Source organism: Phyllobates terribilis, unplaced genomic scaffold (assembly GCF_046119375.1).
Source record: "Phyllobates terribilis strain yellow unplaced genomic scaffold, ASM4611937v1 Scaffold_304__1_contigs__length_2301189, whole genome shotgun sequence".
NCBI classification, from domain to species: Eukaryota; Metazoa; Chordata; class Amphibia; order Anura; family Dendrobatidae; genus Phyllobates; species Phyllobates terribilis.
Window position 1 is genome coordinate 2,195,674 of NW_027363064.1, and position 13,388 is coordinate 2,209,061.

The 13,388-nt window shown below is 48.1% G+C and overlaps 8 non-coding genes across 8 annotated transcripts; all 8 read left to right on the forward strand.

Annotated features, from left to right (window-relative positions):
* Positions 1 to 4,041: 4,041 nt before the first annotated feature.
* Positions 4,042 to 4,234, forward strand: LOC141220893 (U2 spliceosomal RNA). The gene has a single exon (XR_012289022.1). It is a non-coding gene; the product is annotated as a U2 spliceosomal RNA (small nuclear RNA).
* A 1,115-nt stretch (positions 4,235 to 5,349) lies between these two features.
* Positions 5,350 to 5,540, forward strand: LOC141220970 (U2 spliceosomal RNA). Its single transcript, XR_012289086.1, has one exon. It is a non-coding gene; the product is annotated as a U2 spliceosomal RNA (small nuclear RNA).
* A 1,115-nt stretch (positions 5,541 to 6,655) lies between these two features.
* LOC141220971 (U2 spliceosomal RNA) lies at positions 6,656 to 6,846 on the forward strand. Its single transcript, XR_012289087.1, has one exon. It is a non-coding gene; the product is annotated as a U2 spliceosomal RNA (small nuclear RNA).
* Positions 6,847 to 7,961: 1,115 nt separating this feature from the next.
* Positions 7,962 to 8,152, forward strand: LOC141220814 (U2 spliceosomal RNA). Its single transcript, XR_012288944.1, has one exon. It is a non-coding gene; the product is annotated as a U2 spliceosomal RNA (small nuclear RNA).
* A 1,115-nt stretch (positions 8,153 to 9,267) lies between these two features.
* LOC141220815 (U2 spliceosomal RNA) lies at positions 9,268 to 9,458 on the forward strand. The gene has a single exon (XR_012288945.1). It is a non-coding gene; the product is annotated as a U2 spliceosomal RNA (small nuclear RNA).
* A 1,115-nt stretch (positions 9,459 to 10,573) lies between these two features.
* Positions 10,574 to 10,764, forward strand: LOC141220816 (U2 spliceosomal RNA). Its single transcript, XR_012288946.1, has one exon. It is a non-coding gene; the product is annotated as a U2 spliceosomal RNA (small nuclear RNA).
* Positions 10,765 to 11,879: 1,115 nt separating this feature from the next.
* LOC141220817 (U2 spliceosomal RNA) lies at positions 11,880 to 12,070 on the forward strand. The gene has a single exon (XR_012288947.1). It is a non-coding gene; the product is annotated as a U2 spliceosomal RNA (small nuclear RNA).
* Positions 12,071 to 13,185: 1,115 nt separating this feature from the next.
* LOC141220818 (U2 spliceosomal RNA) lies at positions 13,186 to 13,376 on the forward strand. Its single transcript, XR_012288949.1, has one exon. It is a non-coding gene; the product is annotated as a U2 spliceosomal RNA (small nuclear RNA).
* Positions 13,377 to 13,388: the final 12 nt, after the last annotated feature.

A 13,388-nucleotide genomic window follows, 5' to 3' on the forward strand; every position in this document is an offset into this window, starting at 1 on the left:
AATTAACCTTTCCTCCACCCGCCGCTATCTATTCCGAGGAGGATTTTCCTCTTCTTGTCTCCCCAGTTCCAACCCGGGGAAAGAGGAAGGTGGAGGACAGCCCTGCTACTGAATCCTCCAAAAAGAAGATTCTGGATTTCGTAGGCGAAAAGGAGGATACCCTCCCTGAGCCAGAAGAGATGGAGCACATGGTTGAGACCCTGGTGGCCGAGCCAGAAGAGGAGGAACTGGTGGTCGCCGAGATCGAGGCCGCGCTGCTTGACCAGATGGAGGAAGAGGGCCTGCTGGTGATCCCGTCACCAGCAGTCAACACCGACGAGGGACCACCCGACCGGAGTGGTAACTAAGGTGTATTGCCTGCGCTAACTTTTTCTTTTTTCCCTACATGATGGCTAATATTAATTTATTTTCCATTAATGTCAGGAGCATCAAGGACAAGTTCAGACGTCAGACTATTTATGCCTTCCTTACTTCCCAGTTGTGTGATGTTTATATGTTGCAGGAATGTTCCCTTCCCTCCTCTAGGTCCTTCAAACATCTGGCCAGGGAGTGGTCCCACGGTCCATCCTACTGGTCCGGTGGGGGTGACTGCAAGTCTGCGGGGGTCGCAATTCTGATCAGGGGGGGCGCATTCACGCTTGAGTCCGTCCAGGAGCTCATCTGCGGCAGGGCTCTTGTTGTAGATGGCAACTGGGCGGGAGTACCTGTCAGGTTCATCAACGTGTATGCGTCCCCACTGAAGAATGAGCGTTTGGAGCTTTTCCAGACCCTGCGGCTTCAGCTTGCCACCACCAGGACCTTAGTGATGGCCGGGGATTTCAACTGCCCCATCGAGGAGGATGGTCGTAGTTCTGGCACATCTGCCAAGTTGGACATCACGTCCAAGCTGCTCATCGAGATGGTAACCGAGGCCTCTCTTCAGGACGTGGTGGGCTCCATGGGGAGAGGCTCCACGAACTATTCGTGGAGCCGACCCGATGGCTCACTCCGCTCCAGGATTGACTTTGTGTTCACCTCTCGGGCAGTCAGGCAGAGTAGGCACTCGATGGTCTCCTGCTTCTTCTCCGACCACAGAGCCATTCACTTACAAGGTGTCCTCGGCGACGGTTTTCCGTCCGGGCCCGGCTCCTGGAAGCTGAATTGTGCTCAGCTGGCTCAGGATGAAGTCGTGGAGGAGCTGAGAGCAGCCTACGCAATGTGGCAGTCCTACAAGGGTAGCTTCCAAACAGTCTCTGATTGGTGGGAATATGTTAAACTTGAGTTTCGCTGTTTCTTTCAGGCCAAGGGTCGACAACAGGCGTGTGAGAAGAGGAGGGACTTCAGAGGGCTGCAGCGCGAGCTGCGGTCGCTGCAGGACCTTCTTCACTGCGGCTGGGACGTGAGGGAGGAGCTGGAGGAGACCAAGAAGAGCCTGAAAAGGCACTTTGAGGAGGAGTCCAAGCGAATCGTCTTCCGTTCCAAAGTGGAGAATCTGGAGAAGGGTGAGAAATGTAACTCATTCTTTTTCAGGAAACTTCATGCCGGTCACACGCCCCTGAACGAGCTGCGAGACGAGAGCGGAAACATGCGACGTGGGAAGGAGGACGTGATGAGGGTCGTCAGCGACTTCTACAGCGAACTCTACTCCCACAAGACTACCGACCCCGACGCTGCTGATAAGTTCCTGTCAGGTATCACTAACCATCTTTATCCTGCAGGCACGGCAGCCTTGGACAAACCTCTGATGGTGGGCGAATTGCTCTCTGCCGCTAAATCCTTTAGGACCGGCAGGACCCCGGGCAGTGATGGTCTTCCAGCGGAGCTCTATGTAGCGCTGGGAGACCTCATCTGTCCGGACCTGTTGGACCTGTACGAGGAGATGGTGGTGGAGGGTAGAATGCCTCCATCTTTGAGGGAAGGAATGGTCACGATCCTGTACAAGCGGAAGGGAGAGAGGTGCGACCTGAGGAATTGGCGTCCCATCACTCTGCTCAACGTGGACTACAAGATCCTGGCCAAGACGATGGCGACACGACTTAAGACGGTGATCGGACGGATCATCCACCCGGACCAGACCTGCGGCATCCCTGGACGTCGCATCGCAGACAGCCTCGCTCTCGTGCGGGACACGGTCGAGTACATCAAGGTCCGCCGCGCACACGCTGCCCTGGTCTCCTTGGATCAGGAGAAGGCCTTCGACCGGGTTTCCCACGAGTTCATGGGCCGAGCTCTGCACCGGTTAGGTTTGGGTAACATGTTTTGTTCGTATGTCCGTCTGATGTATTTTGATATCCACAGCTCGGTGTTGGTGAACGGCTGGAAGACTGACCCCTTCCCTGTCCTCTCTGGGGTCAGACAAGGCTGCCCTCTATCACCTCTTCTTTTTGTTTGTGTTATAGAACTCTTCGCAGAGGCTATCCGGCAGAATGGAGAGATCAGAGGGATCACCGCACCGGGTCCGGGACGACACGAGGTCAAGTGCTCGCTCTACATGGACGACGTCACCGTCTTCTGCGCTGATCGTGGTTCAGTCGACGCCCTCGTCCAGACGTGTGAGAGGTTCGGCCGGGCTTCAGGGGCCAAAGTCAACTGCAGGAAGTCGGAAGCCATGCTCTTCGGGGATTGGCAGCCGGCCTCCTCCGCCCCCTTCCCCTTCAACATTCAACCGGATTTCCTCAAGGTGCTGGGAGTCTGGTTCGGGAAGGAAGGAGCGGCCCTCAAGTCCTGGCAAGAACGCTTGGCCAAGGTGAAGCAACGGATCGGACTCTGGAGCCTCAGACACCTCACTTGTGAGGGTAAGGCACTCGTCCTGCGTAATGAGGTCCTGCCCGTCTTGCAGTACACGGCGCAGGCCTGGCCCCCACACGTCACTGTGTGCAGGGCCATTACCAGGACAGTGTTTCACTTTGTCTGGGGATCCAAGATGGACAGAGTCAGGCGGGCCGTCATGTACAAGGAGCCTCGCAAGGGTGGGAAGGGCGTTCCAGATATCCCCACCCTCCTGCGATCCTCTTTTGTGTGTGATTGTGTCCGCCGGACTTTGCAAGTCAAGAATGGCTCCGCGGGCAGGTCCATGTCTCGCTTCTTCCTGCTTCCTCTTTGGAGGCGACTCGGCTGGGACAAGTGGGACAGCTCCTTCCCCTACAACTGGACGACGCCATGGTTCTACGGAGACGTCGTTCGATTTGTGGGGGAGCATCAACTGGAGGGACTCAAGCCCGACTTGTGGAAGCCCAAAACTATCCACAAGCTAATCAGAGCCAAGGATGACGTGGAGAACATCACAGGACTTCACCAGGACACGCTGGAGACTGTGTGGACAAATGTGTCGTCTGACAGGCTGACCAACGGGCACAAGGACTTGTCGTGGATGGTGATTCAGGGCGGACTGCCCGTCCGGTCATTCATGCATGCCCGGAACCTGTGCAAGACCCGGTACTGCCCAAGGTGCCCCTTCGTGGAGGAAACATCTTTGCACACTTTTTGGGACTGCGGATTTGCACAGCGCCTATTGACTGCACTTGAGGACGACCTGAGGAACTCTGTCCCCAGGGCGAGCCTATCGCACCATTCTGTGCTTTATGGACTCTTCCCTGGGGTTCATACCGTCGGAGCCATCCAGGAGGCTTGGCGCCTTATGAACTGCTTCAAGGATGCCCTTTGGGTCGCCAGGAACCGGCTCATCTTGAGGAGGGAGAGGATGTCCATCCAGGACTGCCGCAGGCTGATCCACAGCCTGCTCAGAGACTATTCCATCATGGACGGTCCGGAGGACGAGGATGAGGACTAAACCCCTCCTCCCCCTCTCCCCTTATGTGTCTTGTCTTTCAATAAAGCTTCGGGCCTGTGATTTTCCCCTCCCCATCCCCTTTTTCCCAATCCCTATCCCTTATCACGGTTCGTCGTACTGTATTGATTGATATGCTTTTTCTTTCAGATTGAGTGTTTTGTGTAGCATAGGGGTGTGATGTGTCTAGTTAGTGCGTCGTATCCTCATGCTATGTAAATATGATGTAGAATTCTGTGTGTACTGGGCTGCGGCACTGTACACTGTCTGTTAACTTATTTTTTGTGCTAATAAAAGATATATTCAATCAAAAAATCTGTTCTTATCAGTTTAATATCTGATACGTCCCCTATCTGGGGACCATATATTAAATGGATTTTTAGAACAGGGAGATGGAAAAAGAGCTTGCTCTGTCCACTCCACGCATTGACCTGGTATTGCAGTATCTCCAGGACCGGTGCACCCCTTCTTTAATGCAGTTTCTAAAATCAGAAAGAATTGAATTCAATGTTTTTTGTTCATTTTGCTTGTTTGTCGGATTTTGGGATGGACTCTTTGGCTTTGCTTTTCTTCTCCTCATTGGATTTTTCATGTTCAAAGTTGCAGAAGCCAGATTACAAGCTCATTTTGGTTCAACTTCAGCAACTGTGCATTGCATTGCCATGTAATGTGATGCAATGCTATCTTTCTAGCTCTCCCTTTTTACTTCCTTTTGGATAAACAGACATATTAGGCAAGCATTTTGGAGCTTTCACCTAAATAACTACAGGTGGTGAGATAAGCTGCACAATATAATTGACCTTTCAGTATATTGTTGCACACACACCATCTATTTAGCAAATGCCCTTGTTATCAACAGCAGCCTTTTAAACTCACCTGAGCTAACAGGTATGTGCGCTGGTTACTCTGCTGCGCTTAAAATTTCTTTTTTGGTTTGCTACAATGCCTTTTCTGAAACGTTGTCTCCTTCTGCTGGAACACTGACTTCTTTCATTTAATGCCTGCAGACTATAAAAGAGAACCCAACCCAAAAAGTTTGGTTGATTAGTCTGTGGCATTCTGTTAAACTGTTGCTTATGGCGGTCTCTGTGAGCTTCTCAGCGACATTCAGCCAGCCAGGTATCCTGCCTGCAGTAGATGGAATGTGGCAATGGAACGCTGGCTGCGCGTGTCATAATAGGCTCTGAGCCTTTATATACCTGTGCACAGCAGCAGCCACCTTCAGTCTGCTGCTGGACAGCCAGCAGCAGCAGCAGCAGGAGAGGTATGTAATCAGGAGCCCTCCTGCTAAGGGTAGACAGCTGCTCGTTCCACCCCACCCCCCGCCTTAATTGGTTCTCCTCCCTTCCAACGGTGTTGAGGCGGGTGGGAACAGCAGGGGGTGAAGGTGCTGTGTTTAAAGAGGTGGAGTTATGCAGATCTAAAACGCGTGGATTGCAGCAGCAGCAAGCCGAAAAGTGCAGGCATGTAAGGGATCTAGAGGTTGACAACATGTCTTCTTAACGGGAGTCCAGGAGCTCATCTCCACAAATGGACTTTTCAGGATCCTTGGGTGGCTCCGTAGTTTGAAACCAATTCTGGTTATCGCTTCTCGGCCTTTTGGCTAAGATCAAGTGTAGTATCTGTTCTTATCAGTTTAATATCTGATACGTCCCCTATCTGGGGACCATATATTAAATGGATTTTTAGAACAGGGAGATGGAAAAAGAGCTTGCTCTGTCCACTCCACGCATTGACCTGGTATTGCAGTATCTCCAGGACCGGTGCACCCCTTCTTTAATGCAGTTTCTAAAATCAGAAAGAATTGAATTCAATGTTTTTTGTTCATTTTGCTTGTTTGTCGGATTTTGGGATGGACTCTTTGGCTTTGCTTTTCTTCTCCTCATTGGATTTTTCATGTTCAAAGTTGCAGAAGCCAGATTACAAGCTCATTTTGGTTCAACTTCAGCAACTGTGCATTGCATTGCCATGTAATGTGATGCAATGCTATCTTTCTAGCTCTCCCTTTTAACTTCCTTTTGGATAAACAGACATATTAGGCAAGCATTTTGGAGCTTTCACCTAAATAACTACAGGTGGTGAGATAAGCTGCACAATATAATTGACCTTTCAGTATATTGTTGCACACACACCATCTATTTAGCAAATGCCCTTGTTATCAACAGCAGCCTTTTAAACTCACCTGAGCTAACAGGTATGTGCGCTGGTTACTCTGCTGCGCTTAAAATTTCTTTTTTGGTTTGCTACAATGCCTTTTCTGAAACGTTGTCTCCTTCTGCTGGAACACTGACTTCTTTCATTTAATGCCTGCAGACTATAAAAGAGAACCCAACCCAAAAAGTTTGGTTGATTAGTCTGTGGCATTCTGTTAAACTGTTGCTTATGGCGGTCTCTGTGAGCTTCTCAGCGACATTCAGCCAGCCAGGTATCCTGCCTGCAGTAGATGGAATGTGGCAATGGAACGCTGGCTGCGCGTGTCATAATAGGCTCTGAGCCTTTATATACCTGTGCACAGCAGCAGCCACCTTCAGTCTGCTGCTGGACAGCCAGCAGCAGCAGCAGCAGGAGAGGTATGTAATCAGGAGCCCTCCTGCTAAGGGTAGACAGCTGCTCGTTCCACCCCACCCCCCGCCTTAATTGGTTCTCCTCCCTTCCAACGGTGTTGAGGCGGGTGGGAACAGCAGGGGGTGAAGGTGCTGTGTTTAAAGAGGTGGAGTTATGCAGATCTAAAACGCGTGGATTGCAGCAGCAGCAAGCCGAAAAGTGCAGGCATGTAAGGGATCTAGAGGTTGACAACATGTCTTCTTAACGGGAGTCCAGGAGCTCATCTCCACAAATGGACTTTTCAGGATCCTTGGGTGGCTCCGTAGTTTGAAACCAATTCTGGTTATCGCTTCTCGGCCTTTTGGCTAAGATCAAGTGTAGTATCTGTTCTTATCAGTTTAATATCTGATACGTCCCCTATCTGGGGACCATATATTAAATGGATTTTTAGAACAGGGAGATGGAAAAAGAGCTTGCTCTGTCCACTCCACGCATTGACCTGGTATTGCAGTATCTCCAGGACCGGTGCACCCCTTCTTTAATGCAGTTTCTAAAATCAGAAAGAATTGAATTCAATGTTTTTTGTTCATTTTGCTTGTTTGTCGGATTTTGGGATGGACTCTTTGGCTCTGCTTTTCTTCTCCTCATTGGATTTTTCATGTTCAAAGTTGCAGAAGCCAGATTACAAGCTCATTTTGGTTCAACTTCAGCAACTGTGCATTGCATTGCCATGTAATGTGATGCAATGCTATCTTTCTAGCTCTCCCTTTTTACTTCCTTTTGGATAAACAGACATATTAGGCAAGCATTTTGGAGCTTTCACCTAAATAACTACAGGTGGTGAGATAAGCTGCACAATATAATTGACCTTTCAGTATATTGTTGCACACACACCATCTATTTAGCAAATGCCCTTGTTATCAACAGCAGCCTTTTAAACTCACCTGAGCTAACAGGTATGTGCGCTGGTTACTCTGCTGCGCTTAAAATTTCTTTTTTGGTTTGCTACAATGCCTTTTCTGAAACGTTGTCTCCTTCTGCTGGAACACTGACTTCTTTCATTTAATGCCTGCAGACTATAAAAGAGAACCCAACCCAAAAAGTTTGGTTGATTAGTCTGTGGCATTCTGTTAAACTGTTGCTTATGGCGGTCTCTGTGAGCTTCTCAGCGACATTCAGCCAGCCAGGTATCCTGCCTGCAGTAGATGGAATGTGGCAATGGAACGCTGGCTGCGCGTGTCATAATAGGCTCTGAGCCTTTATATACCTGTGCACAGCAGCAGCCACCTTCAGTCTGCTGCTGGACAGCCAGCAGCAGCAGCAGCAGGAGAGGTATGTAATCAGGAGCCCTCCTGCTAAGGGTAGACAGCTGCTCGTTCCACCCCACCCCCCGCCTTAATTGGTTCTCCTCCCTTCCAACGGTGTTGAGGCGGGTGGGAACAGCAGGGGGTGAAGGTGCTGTGTTTAAAGAGGTGGAGTTATGCAGATCTAAAATGCGTGGATTGCAGCAGCAGCAAGCCGAAAAGTGCAGGCATGTAAGGGATCTAGAGGTTGACAACATGTCTTCTTAACGGGAGTCCAGGAGCTCATCTCCACAAATGGACTTTTCAGGATCCTTGGGTGGCTCCGTAGTTTGAAACCAATTCTGGTTATCGCTTCTCGGCCTTTTGGCTAAGATCAAGTGTAGTATCTGTTCTTATCAGTTTAATATCTGATACGTCCCCTATCTGGGGACCATATATTAAATGGATTTTTAGAACAGGGAGATGGAAAAAGAGCTTGCTCTGTCCACTCCACGCATTGACCTGGTATTGCAGTATCTCCAGGACCGGTGCACCCCTTCTTTAATGCAGTTTCTAAAATCAGAAAGAATTGAATTCAATGTTTTTTGTTCATTTTGCTTGTTTGTCGGATTTTGGGATGGACTCTTTGGCTTTGCTTTTCTTCTCCTCATTGGATTTTTCATGTTCAAAGTTGCAGAAGCCAGATTACAAGCTCATTTTGGTTCAACTTCAGCAACTGTGCATTGCATTGCCATGTAATGTGATGCAATGCTATCTTTCTAGCTCTCCCTTTTTACTTCCTTTTGGATAAACAGACATATTAGGCAAGCATTTTGGAGCTTTCACCTAAATAACTACAGGTGGTGAGATAAGCTGCACAATATAATTGACCTTTCAGTATATTGTTGCACACACACCATCTATTTAGCAAATGCCCTTGTTATCAACAGCAGCCTTTTAAACTCACCTGAGCTAACAGGTATGTGCGCTGGTTACTCTGCTGCGCTTAAAATTTCTTTTTTGGTTTGCTACAATGCCTTTTCTGAAACGTTGTCTCCTTCTGCTGGAACACTGACTTCTTTCATTTAATGCCTGCAGACTATAAAAGAGAACCCAACCCAAAAAGTTTGGTTGATTAGTCTGTGGCATTCTGTTAAACTGTTGCTTATGGCGGTCTCTGTGAGCTTCTCAGCGACATTCAGCCAGCCAGGTATCCTGCCTGCAGTAGATGGAATGTGGCAATGGAACGCTGGCTGCGCGTGTCATAATAGGCTCTGAGCCTTTATATACCTGTGCACAGCAGCAGCCACCTTCAGTCTGCTGCTGGACAGCCAGCAGCAGCAGCAGCAGGAGAGGTATGTAATCAGGAGCCCTCCTGCTAAGGGTAGACAGCTGCTCGTTCCACCCCACCCCCCGCCTTAATTGGTTCTCCTCCCTTCCAACGGTGTTGAGGCGGGTGGGAACAGCAGGGGGTGAAGGTGCTGTGTTTAAAGAGGTGGAGTTATGCAGATCTAAAACGCGTGGATTGCAGCAGCAGCAAGCCGAAAAGTGCAGGCATGTAAGGGATCTAGAGGTTGACAACATGTCTTCTTAACGGGAGTCCAGGAGCTCATCTCCACAAATGGACTTTTCAGGATCCTTGGGTGGCTCCGTAGTTTGAAACCAATTCTGGTTATCGCTTCTCGGCCTTTTGGCTAAGATCAAGTGTAGTATCTGTTCTTATCAGTTTAATATCTGATACGTCCCCTATCTGGGGACCATATATTAAATGGATTTTTAGAACAGGGAGATGGAAAAAGAGCTTGCTCTGTCCACTCCACGCATTGACCTGGTATTGCAGTATCTCCAGGACCGGTGCACCCCTTCTTTAATGCAGTTTCTAAAATCAGAAAGAATTGAATTCAATGTTTTTTGTTCATTTTGCTTGTTTGTCGGATTTTGGGATGGACTCTTTGGCTTTGCTTTTCTTCTCCTCATTGGATTTTTCATGTTCAAAGTTGCAGAAGCCAGATTACAAGCTCATTTTGGTTCAACTTCAGCAACTGTGCATTGCATTGCCATGTAATGTGATGCAATGCTATCTTTCTAGCTCTCCCTTTTTACTTCCTTTTGGATAAACAGACATATTAGGCAAGCATTTTGGAGCTTTCACCTAAATAACTACAGGTGGTGAGATAAGCTGCACAATATAATTGACCTTTCAGTATATTGTTGCACACACACCATCTATTTAGCAAATGCCCTTGTTATCAACAGCAGCCTTTTAAACTCACCTGAGCTAACAGGTATGTGCGCTGGTTACTCTGCTGCGCTTAAAATTTCTTTTTTGGTTTGCTACAATGCCTTTTCTGAAACGTTGTCTCCTTCTGCTGGAACACTGACTTCTTTCATTTAATGCCTGCAGACTATAAAAGAGAACCCAACCCAAAATGTTTGGTTGATTAGTCTGTGGCATTCTGTTAAACTGTTGCTTATGGCGGTCTCCGTGAGCTTCTCAGCGACATTCAGCCAGCCAGGTATCCTGCCTGCAGTAGATGGAATGTGGCAATGGAACGCTGGCTGCGCGTGTCATAATAGGCTCTGAGCCTTTATATACCTGTGCACAGCAGCAGCCACCTTCAGTCTGCTGCTGGACAGCCAGCAGCAGCAGCAGCAGGAGAGGTATGTAATCAGGAGCCCTCCTGCTAAGGGTAGACAGCTGCTCGTTCCACCCCACCCCCCGCCTTAATTGGTTCTCCTCCCTTCCAACGGTGTTGAGGCGGGTGGGAACAGCAGGGGGTGAAGGTGCTGTGTTTAAAGAGGTGGAGTTATGCAGATCTAAAACGCGTGGATTGCAGCAGCAGCAAGCCGAAAAGTGCAGGCATGTAAGGGATCTAGAGGTTGACAACATGTCTTCTTAACAGGAGTCCAGGAGCTCATCTCCACAAATGGACTTTTCAGGATCCTTGGGTGGCTCCGTAGTTTGAAACCAATTCTGGTTATCGCTTCTCGGCCTTTTGGCTAAGATCAAGTGTAGTATCTGTTCTTATCAGTTTAATATCTGATACGTCCCCTATCTGGGGACCATATATTAAATGGATTTTTAGAACAGGGAGATGGAAAAAGAGCTTGCTCTGTCCACTCCACGCATTGACCTGGTATTGCAGTATCTCCAGGACCGGTGCACCCCTTCTTTAATGCAGTTTCTAAAATCAGAAAGAATTGAATTCAATGTTTTTTGTTCATTTTGCTTGTTTGTCGGATTTTGGGATGGACTCTTTGGCTTTGCTTTTCTTCTCCTCATTGGATTTTTCATGTTCAAAGTTGCAGAAGCCAGATTACAAGCTCATTTTGGTTCAACTTCAGCAACTGTGCATTGCATTGCCATGTAATGTGATGCAATGCTATCTTTCTAGCTCTCCCTTTTTACTTCCTCTTGGATAAACAGACATATTAGGCAAGCATTTTGGAGCTTTCACCTAAATAACTACAGGTGGTGAGATAAGCTGCACAATATAATTGACCTTTCAGTATATTGTTGCACACACACCATCTATTTAGCAAATGCCCTTGTTATCAACAGCAGCCTTTTAAACTCACCTGAGCTAACAGGTATGTGCGCTGGTTACTCTGCTGCGCTTAAAATTTCTTTTTTGGTTTGCTACAATGCCTTTTCTGAAACGTTGTCTCCTTCTGCTGGAACACTGACTTCTTTCATTTAATGCCTGCAGACTATAAAAGAGAACCCAACCCAAAAAGTTTGGTTGATTAGTCTGTGGCATTCTGTTAAACTGTTGCTTATGGCGGTCTCTGTGAGCTTCTCAGCGACATTCAGCCAGCCAGGTATCCTGCCTGCAGTAGATGGAATGTGGCAATGGAACGCTGGCTGCGCGTGTCATAATAGGCTCTGAGCCTTTATATACCTGTTCACAGCAGCAGCCACCTTCAGTCTGCTGCTGGACAGCCAGCAGCAGCAGCAGCAGGAGAGGTATGTAATCAGGAGCCCTCCTGCTAAGGGTAGACAGCTGCTCGTTCCACCCCACCCCCCGCCTTAATTGGTTCTCCTCCCTTCCAACGGTGTTGAGGCGGGTGGGAACAGCAGGGGGTGAAGGTGCTGTGTTTAAAGAGGTGGAGTTATGCAGATCTAAAACGCGTGGATTGCAGCAGCAGCAAGCCGAAAAGTGCAGGCATGTAAGGGATCTAGAGGTTGACAACATGTCTTCTTAACGGGAGTCCAGGAGCTCATCTCCACAAATGGACTTTTCAGGATCCTTGGGTGGCTCCGTAGTTTGAAACCAATTCTGGTTATCGCTTCTCGGCCTTTTGGCTAAGATCAAGTGTAGTATCTGTTCTTATCAGTTTAATATCTGATACGTCCCCTATCTGGGGACCATATATTAAATGGATTTTTAGAACAGGGAGATGGAAAAAGAGCTTGCTCTGTCCACTCCACGCATTGACCTGGTATTGCAGTATCTCCAGGACCGGTGCACCCCTTCTTTAATGCAGTTTCTAAAATCAGAAAGAATTGAATTCAATGTTTTTTGTTCATTTTGCTTGTTTGTCGGATTTTGGGATGGACTCTTTGGCTTTGCTTTTCTTCTCCTCATTGGATTTTTCATGTTCAAAGTTGCAGAAGCCAGATTACAAGCTCATTTTGGTTCAACTTCAGCAACTGTGCATTGCATTGCCATGTAATGTGATGCAATGCTATCTTTCTAGCTCTCCCTTTTTACTTCCTTTTGGATAAACAGACATATTAGGCAAGCATTTTGGAGCTTTCACCTAAATAACTACAGGTGGTGAGATAAGCTGCACAATATAATTGACCTTTCAGTATATTGTTGCACACACACCATCTATTTAGCAAATGCCCTTGTTATCAACAGCAGCCTTTTAAACTCACCTGAGCTAACAGGTATGTGCGCTGGTTACTCTGCTGCGCTTAAAATTTCTTTTTTGGTTTGCTACAATGCCTTTTCTGAAACGTTGTCTCCTTCTGCTGGAACACTGACTTCTTTCATTTAATGCCTGCAGACTATAAAAGAGAACCCAACCCAAAAAGTTTGGTTGATTAGTCTGTGGCATTCTGTTAAACTGTTGCTTATGGCGGTCTCTGTGAGCTTCTCAGCGACATTCAGCCAGCCAGGTATCCTGCCTGCAGTAGATGGAATGTGGCAATGGAACGCTGGCTGCGCGTGTCATAATAGGCTCTGAGCCTTTATATACCTGTGCACAGCAGCAGCCACCTTCAGTCTGCTGCTGGACAGCCAGCAGCAGCAGCAGCAGGAGAGGTATGTAATCAGGAGCCCTCCTGCTAAGGGTAGACAGCTGCTCGTTCCACCCCACCCCCCGCCTTAATTGGTTCTCCTCCCTTCCAACGGTGTTGAGGCGGGTGGGAACAGCAGGGGGTGAAGGTGCTGTGTTTAAAGAGGTGGAGTTATGCAGATCTAAAACGCGTGGATTGCAGCAGCAGCAAGCCGAAAAGTGCAGGCATGTAAGGGATCTAGAGGTTGACAACATGTCTTCTTAACGGGAGTCCAGGAGCTCATCTCCACAAATGGACTTTTCAGGATCCTTGGGTGGCTCCGTAGTTTGAAACCAATTCTGGTTATCGCTTCTCGGCCTTTTGGCTAAGATCAAGTGTAGTATCTGTTCTTATCAGTTTAATATCTGATACGTCCCCTATCTGGGGACCATATATTAAATGGATTTTTAGAACAGGGAGATGGAAAAAGAGCTTGCTCTGTCCACTCCACGCATTGACCTGGTATTGCAGTATCTCCAGGACCGGTGCACCCCTTCTTTAATGCAGT